Source organism: Macrobrachium rosenbergii, chromosome 19 (genome assembly GCF_040412425.1).
Source record: "Macrobrachium rosenbergii isolate ZJJX-2024 chromosome 19, ASM4041242v1, whole genome shotgun sequence".
Taxonomy (NCBI): domain Eukaryota; kingdom Metazoa; phylum Arthropoda; class Malacostraca; order Decapoda; family Palaemonidae; genus Macrobrachium; species Macrobrachium rosenbergii.
This window is the reverse complement of record NC_089759.1, coordinates 15,049,157-15,057,299: the sequence shown is the minus strand read 5'-3', so window position 1 is coordinate 15,057,299 and position 8,143 is coordinate 15,049,157. Positions and strand designations below refer to the sequence as shown.

General features: G+C 35.4%; 1 long non-coding RNA gene across 1 annotated transcript in view; it reads left to right on the top strand.

Moving 5' to 3' along the window:
- Nucleotides 1-1,315: 1,315 nt before the first annotated feature.
- LOC136848638 (uncharacterized) overlaps nucleotides 1,316-8,143 on the top strand; it is a 251,222-nt gene continuing 244,394 nt past the window's right edge. The window contains exon 1 of the long non-coding RNA XR_010856076.1: nucleotides 1,316-1,405. This is a non-coding gene — a long non-coding RNA (uncharacterized lncRNA). The remainder of the gene's footprint in view (nucleotides 1,406-8,143) is intronic.

The following is an 8,143-nucleotide window of genomic DNA, read 5'->3' as shown; positions in this document are numbered from 1 at the left end:
TACACACACACAATATTATATAGACACACAAGTAAATTAAATTTTACGTTATTCCCACCATACCACACCATTTAAAACGTGCATTGGCCATTATAATGTCGTTATCAATGAACATCATGTATATCATTGTGCTTTGCAGTCTGGCAAATTTTAATGCTAAACAAGTTAATGCTTATGAATTTTAGACATTAACGTTTCAGGAATCCGCAAAATTCTAGAAGTTTGCTGTGAATGATCTGTTGATGACGTGCTCTGTCATATCAGTACAAGGGGTCTTAGCGAATATTACCTGTCACCTTTGCGCTGCATTAACGTTATGCATAAAAAGAATAAGCAAAAATGGTTACCAGATGTAGAAAATTATCAGAGAAAACAAAAGGTGCGCAGGTTTCTAGAAGACTATGGATATGGATTACGGTTACCGGGCTTTAAATTCGAACGAGATCTGGGGCATATGGCAACTCTGTTAAAACTGGCGGTCTACCGCCTGACCTTGGTCTAACGGTCTAACCTATCCGGAGAGGGGCACAGTTTCCTATTGGTTAGTCAGCCTAGGTATGACTAAAGTGATAGTTGGCCCTGACTCTTACATGTGTAGGTCATGTGACTTTCCAACTACCAAGAAAAATAAAAAAAATAAAAAGTTGCTTCTGGCAACGTTATGCTCGACAACAGCGCACCAAAGCCGTTGTAACCTAGACCAAAATAGCGTAACCGAACTTCCTAAACTGCTACCGATATTTACTACTCTCGCGACCGACTTACATCTTACCCATTGAAAAAATTGTTTTATACAAACGAATGACACTTACCTCAGTCACACTTTTATGTCCCTGAACTACTGAACCAACGATTTTGTAATTTCCACGTAACGTTTTTCCCGTTACATCATAGGCCTAGGTTTCACAATTCCATTGCCTATAGGACATGGTGGTGTGCTCTTGTAAGCCGGAAGAAGGAAATGGCATCTTCGTCCAGGTTCTTTCCTTCTCTACATTAGCTTTCTCTCTCCCTTCTCAATGCAAGATTGCAACGCAACCACACCAAATCAAACAGGATATAAATTACAGGAACCGATAGCGCGCGTTTCCACCAAAGCAGGTTGTTACTAAACTGCAGGATAAAATGAGCTTTTAGTTACTGTTTAAAACCACTCTTAAAATAAATATAATCGCAGGTATAAATAATATTTTTCCAAATTTTTTAATATATATGAGATTATTTTTTAATAGTATGCAGATATTTTATTTATAAAGTATTTTTGTTATCAAATACTATAGACTTGTTTATAAAGAGAAAACCTTGGCAACAATAGCCCCCATGTTTCCATGTCGAGTGTCTCTCTGTCCGGTTAATATTTAGTTCTATCGTAAGTGTCCCCTTTTTAAAAACACCGGATTTGAAGGTATGTTGGAGCATTGCATTTATGGTGCACCTTGTATAAACCGATTTACTGAAGGTGCACTATTTATTGGAGAACACGTTTTATCTTCGAATGAAGTGATGAAGCACGTACCCAACTTCCAAGTTCCGAGTTGTTGAAGTATCTGTCGAAGGAACTTTCTGTCACCAGATTCCCCAAGTCAGGCATTTTCACCACTTGAATTGCATTGTATTTTATAGGTTTTGAAGCAACAGTTGATTTCATTCATCATGAATTTATAATATGGTGTTTACTTACAGTATATGTTGATTTGGCATGCAAGCCTATATGTTGATCTGGCACACACGACAGTTGATCCCAGTAAATGTCTTCATTTTTAGATACTAAAATAATTCGCAGTGATGACCCTTATTTTTTGTGTCACCACATTATCGAAATTAACCAGCCCATCAGTCTAACATGATTAGATATGCCCAGTATAGCCTAACGGAATAATTGCTCCAAAACCTGGAATGAACACCATTGATATTAAAGCTACATATATTCATTACCTTTTAAGCGTTAATCCGAATATTAGTATGTTTTCAGTTAATAACAGTTATTTCAAATGGACCGAGTGGTCACGCGATGCTTCATACATGCGTATGTTGCTATTTTCACTGCGATGCTTTGAAAGGGGGCGAAGGTGGAGGGTGAATAAACATTATCTACTGTAATGGTATGTATATATATATATATATATATATATATATATATATATATATACATATATATATGTGTGTGTGCGTGTGCATTATACAAAAAGGTCAATTTTACCTCGCTCTCTCACAATGCTTAACCGAGGATGAACCACCTATGTAGTTTATAACACTTCCACGAAATAAGCCGGTTCCTAAACCCTCGTAGAATGTTCATTAATAAGGCGTCTAATCCCCTATATAGAGTGGGTCATTCACCCCCTACCCACAATACTATGAATTTTCGCGCTCTCCGGATGTTAAAGCCTTTCTTTCCTATACTTCCTATATTTCCTTCACACATAGATATCCGGAAAGCACGAGAATGCATGCAGTTAGGGGGAATGAATGCCGCAATGTATATGGGAATTAGAAGCACTGCTGATGAGCATTCTCTGTAGGTGTATAGACGGTTTATGTTGTGGTTATACTGCACCATAGTAATTTATAGTATGAATGTGGCAATTACTGTTTTGTTGTATTTTTCTGCTCTTGTGTAAAATGGCCTAATATATACACATACATATATATATGTGTATATATATACACGTATATATATATATATATATATATATATATATATATATATATATATATATATATATGTGTGTGTGTGTGTGTGTGTATATATACATGTGTGACTATATATAACACTAAGTAAATAATATTTATTTACATAAGGTTCATGTAATTAAAAAGAGAATCCATTATTTTTCTGTAGATCTAGACAGTGACTTAGTACCTAGCACTTACTCAGTGCAGTAGGTCGCAGCCTGAGTCGAGGTGGGACTTGTTGAAAACAGAGGTTCACACTTTCTGGAACCACTGGGGCTCTCTCTCTCTCTCTCTCTCTCTCTCTCTCTCTCTCTCTCTCTCTCTCTCTCTCTATATATATATATATATATATATATATATATATATATATATATATATATGTGTGTGTGTGTATATACATGTGTGACTATATATAACACTAAGTAAATAATATTTATTCACATAAGGTTCATGTAATTAAAAAGAGAATCCATTATTTTTCTGTAGATCTAGACAGTGACTTAGTACCTAGCACTTACTCAGTGCAGTAGGTCGCAGCCTGAGTCGAGGGTGGGACTTGTTGAAAACAGAGGTTCACACTTTCTGGAACCACTGGGGCTCTCTCTCTCTCTCTCTCTCTCTCTCTCTCTCTCTCTCTCTCTCTCTCTCTCTCTATATATATATATATATATATATATATATATATATATATATATATATATATATATATATATATATATATATATTGTATATATATGTGCTTTTAGGGAAAAGTTTTTCTTGTATGCAGACTTCGTTGAATTCGATGGCTTTTTGGTTGTTGATCAACTTTTTATTAGTTTCACAGTACTTTCTAAATCTTCATCTTCTACGTCCTTCCAAATCTGATTGGTGGATAAAGAAACGATCAACAACCAAAAAGCCATCGAATTCAACGAAATCTGCATATACTAAGTACACATATATAATACACATATATTATATATACAATATATATATATATATATATATATATATATATATATATATATATATATATATATATATATATATATATATATTCATCTAGGAGAAGTGTGAAAGGAAATTATTTGAACCACACACACACACACATACATATATATAATATATGGTGTGTATATGTATATATATATATATATGTATATATTATATGAGTGTATGTATGTATACATATAAGTATGTATAGATATATATTATACATATATATATAGTATATACATATACTTCTTAATAAGTAGTTTAGGATGAGGCTGCTAGCTCCATGACCCATTTACTTGACAGACCACATTATACTTACTTCACAGCTTATATCCTCAAAGCAACCATAGGCCATAACAGAACGTGCTGTGCTGCATCGCTCTGTCCTGGCCGGGGATTCGAAAGCTGCACCTGTCTTTGCCATTGGACTACCAGGTCCATGTGTAAATATGTTAATGGCATCTTTGTCATTTATTTTTATTTCAACACCCTATATATATAAATATATATAGTGTATATATATATATACATATAAAACACTGTACTGTATATTTTCTCTTCAGATTAGGCCCATTCACAAAAAGAAAATTCATTGCTTTTTCTATAAACTTAGGCAGTGACTTATTACCTGACAGTAACTCGATCCATTAGGTCACAGCTTGAGTCTTGTGTGGAACTTGTTGAAAACACTTTTTGGAACCATTGGGTTTCTCTCCTTTGTCTTTATGTACATATTGTATATATATATATATATATATATATATATATATATATATATATATATATATATATATATATATATATATATATATATATTTTTTATCACATCATCGTAATTTATATACTAGTATTAAGCTACAAATGTCGTTTAATATCCAATTCACTCTACCTCGGAAATAATATATGTATATTGAAGGGGAATTAGCCCTTTGTTGGCCGAGTCGGTTGAGCTTCAGACTGTCATTCGATGGGCCGGAGTTCAATTCCCGCGGCCGGCTGATGAAGAGTTAGAGGAATTTATTTCTGGTGATAGAAATTCATTTCTCACTATAATGTGGTTCGGATTCCACAATAAACTGTAGGTCCCGTTGCTAAGTAACCAATTGGTTCTTAGCCACGTAAAATAAGTCTAATCCTTCGGGCCAGCCTAGGAGAGCTGTTAATCAGCTCAGTGGTCTGGTAAAACTAAGGTATACTTAACTTAACTGAAGGGGAATTATAGTTGATAAGTGGTTCGTCGTCTCACGGGCTTGAACCTCCGAACACGAGAGCTAACGACGTTCAGTGACGCGCCCCTTAAACCATCCGTTCGTTCTCGTTTTCAGCGGTTCAAGCCCCTGAGACGACGAACCACTTATCAGTTATAATTCCCCTACTGTATACGTATATATACATATATTATTTCCGAGGCAGAGCGAATTGGATATTAAATGCCATTTGTAGCTGTATATTGTATTCTGTCACGAGAATGTGAAAGGAAATGACTAACCACACATTATATATATATATATATATATATATATATATATATATATATATATATATATATATATATATATATACATATAGATATGTGTGTGTGTGTTTGTGTAATAATATATGTATATACTCTTAAGTATTTTAGGATGAGGCTGCTAGCTCCCTGACCCATTATACCTGTCAGACCATAAAATATCTACTATAATATAACATCTTATGTCAATAGAGTAAATATCGCTCTGTCCTGGCCTGAGGTTCGAAATCTGGGCTTCTCATTACCATTGGATTGCGTTATAACAATATATTTATCATTTACTTTGATTATAACACCCTACATTTTCCTTAGAAAATCAGCGGAAAAGCTTCACATTTCTAATGTGTTAAAAGAAATTATAGAGAACACTGGGGGAAGTTTCACATTTTTAATGGGTTAAAGAGCCCTGGGAATACATCGTAGGCGTAAGATAACCTGCAGCAGTGTCTTAATGTTGGAAAAAGGGCTTTGTTGCCATGGAGATGACGAACAATCTTCTTTTATTGTTCGCCTGCTGATCAGTGAATCCTTTAGCCTGTAGGTGTAGAAGGCGAGGAACTCGTAGAAATAGAGCTGAAAAGTTGAAAGTTGAAAAGGTCATCAGTTTTGCTTGGCATACGTTAAATACGAACGTCGATATTGTCTCATTCAGTGAAATATAATAACAGAAGCTACGATATAAAGAGAATGTTTCCTCCGGATGGTGAAGTTGTCAAAAGTCAATAAAGCTCCAAACTAGGACAATAAATGTAAATAGTATAGCGTTTACATTCAAACCAGAGTGAGAGAACCACTTTCCATTTGTGGATATTACGATCAACAGGTCTGAGAAGTTCGTCTTTCTTCGGAAAGTCGTAAATTTCATGAACTGGAAGTTTTTCCACATAGTGTCCCTATGCATTTGGAAATTTCTCCAGTTAATGTTCTGTTACATACTGACTGTATTTCCAAAGCCTATAGAAAAGCTCGAGTTTTGTATCACTACATGAGGAATCAAATTATTTGCGGAATTGTTTTAATAACAATTATTTTCCACCTAGTTCAGTATATGAAAAAATTAAAGGCCTTCTATTCGATATATACACCATGGACACCATCCTTTACAGACCCAAACTAACTTTCGCTGCGAAAAACCATTTGTAGGTAAAGACATCAAAATTAGATGAAGACTACAGAACTGCCTTAACAAATATCACCCACAAATAGATTTTAGATTGATTTTCAGTAACCAGCAGAACTGTAAACCCCTCCCCTAGCAAAGGCACACCTCACAGACCAGTTCGTAATTGTATTGTTGACATGTTTGATTGTCCCAGCTGCCATGATACAGTCAACATCCGGGAATTAATAGAAGAAAAGGGAGAGTCAACAGCACGACTCCAGTCTTCCATGGTGAATGGCTTAGCGTTTAAAAGAGGGTTCTGTGTAAGGTGTATGCAGCGGCTAACGTTGTGGAAGTTTTCTGTAATGGGGGCTCGTCCACGATTCAGCAGCTCAATTATGATTGTGATAGTGATCATTGTTTTTTCTTTTCTCGGGTTACCATCCCTCTTTAGTAGAAATTGCCTACTGTTGGTTGTTAAAGGATGATATATATATTAGCAGCAGCTTCGGACTTCGTAGAGGTCTGTGGCGCGGGTTCAAATCCGCAGCCGACTGATCAGAGAGGCAGACACTTTGCTATCCGTGTAGACACCCCGGGATTATATATGTAATCAACGGATAGGTTTGCTTAAAAAGCAAATGGGTGTTACAGACTAAATACACACACAAAACAAAGCCATTACAACACCTTCTAAAAAAACATAACAAACATCTCACACGTCTCGAACTCTCGCCCTACCCACGCAACAACTTCTCGCTGCTGGGAAGAAAGGGCGTTGGGTCGGGTATGATACATGAAACATACGCTACCGGGGTCTAAGCGATGTCAGGCAGGGCAGCCGATCGAGACTACGGTCTACCCCAAAGCCAAATCAAAAGTCCTTCAAAAGAAGGCATCGTGCTTACCCCATACAAAAATGGGAAAAAAGCACGTTAAAAGAAGAAGAAGAAGATATATATATATATATATACATATATATATACTTACTTAATATATACATACACACACATATATGTATATATATATTTATATTTACACACACACATATATATATATTATATATATATATATATATATATATATATATATATATATATATATATATATATATATATATATATATATATATATATATATATATATATTCAAGAACTGTATGCCGCCTCCACTCGGTCGATTTTTTCAGTGTTTGCGTGTCAAGCTTGAAAATACCACAGGTATTTTATGAAATCACGAAAACATGGGTTAATCGGTTTGGTCAAGGGTTTTATATCTAGTATTTATCGAATCATTTCATTTATCTCCTTTGAAGAGAAGCTTGTTGGCTGTCATCGCTAATTCACTTTGCTAATAGGACAAATGACATTGTACATAAACATCATGCATGTGGGATGTATGTACGTTCATATATGAGTGTTTTGATTCTGATTTTATTTATTAAAATTCCATCCTACTCTCTCTCTCTCTCTCTCTCTCTCTCTCTCTCTCAGTATCTGGTAGAAGAGGCGGGTTGAATTGTACGGCAGGGCTATTCAAAGCCAATGAATAATGCCTCGGAACCTCCCTATATACATCAGACCCTAATCGCCTCGGCCAGCACCAAAACGGTTCTTTTAAGATCCCCAGTGGGCCAAATTTCCTTTAAAAGGGCTGCCAGGAGCTGAAACAAACAAGGAAGGGTCGAAAAGATCAGTAATGGACTCGCTGGCAGGAAAGGGAGAACTGATTAATCTCTAAGTATTCATGGAAACTGCTCGTGTGCGAACTTTAAAGCTTATTTATTCCTAATTCTCTTAGCATGAGCGATTTAGTCTCTTTAATAATTAATTGAATGTTAATGTACAGCGGCGGTCGTTTTGTTATTTCGATTG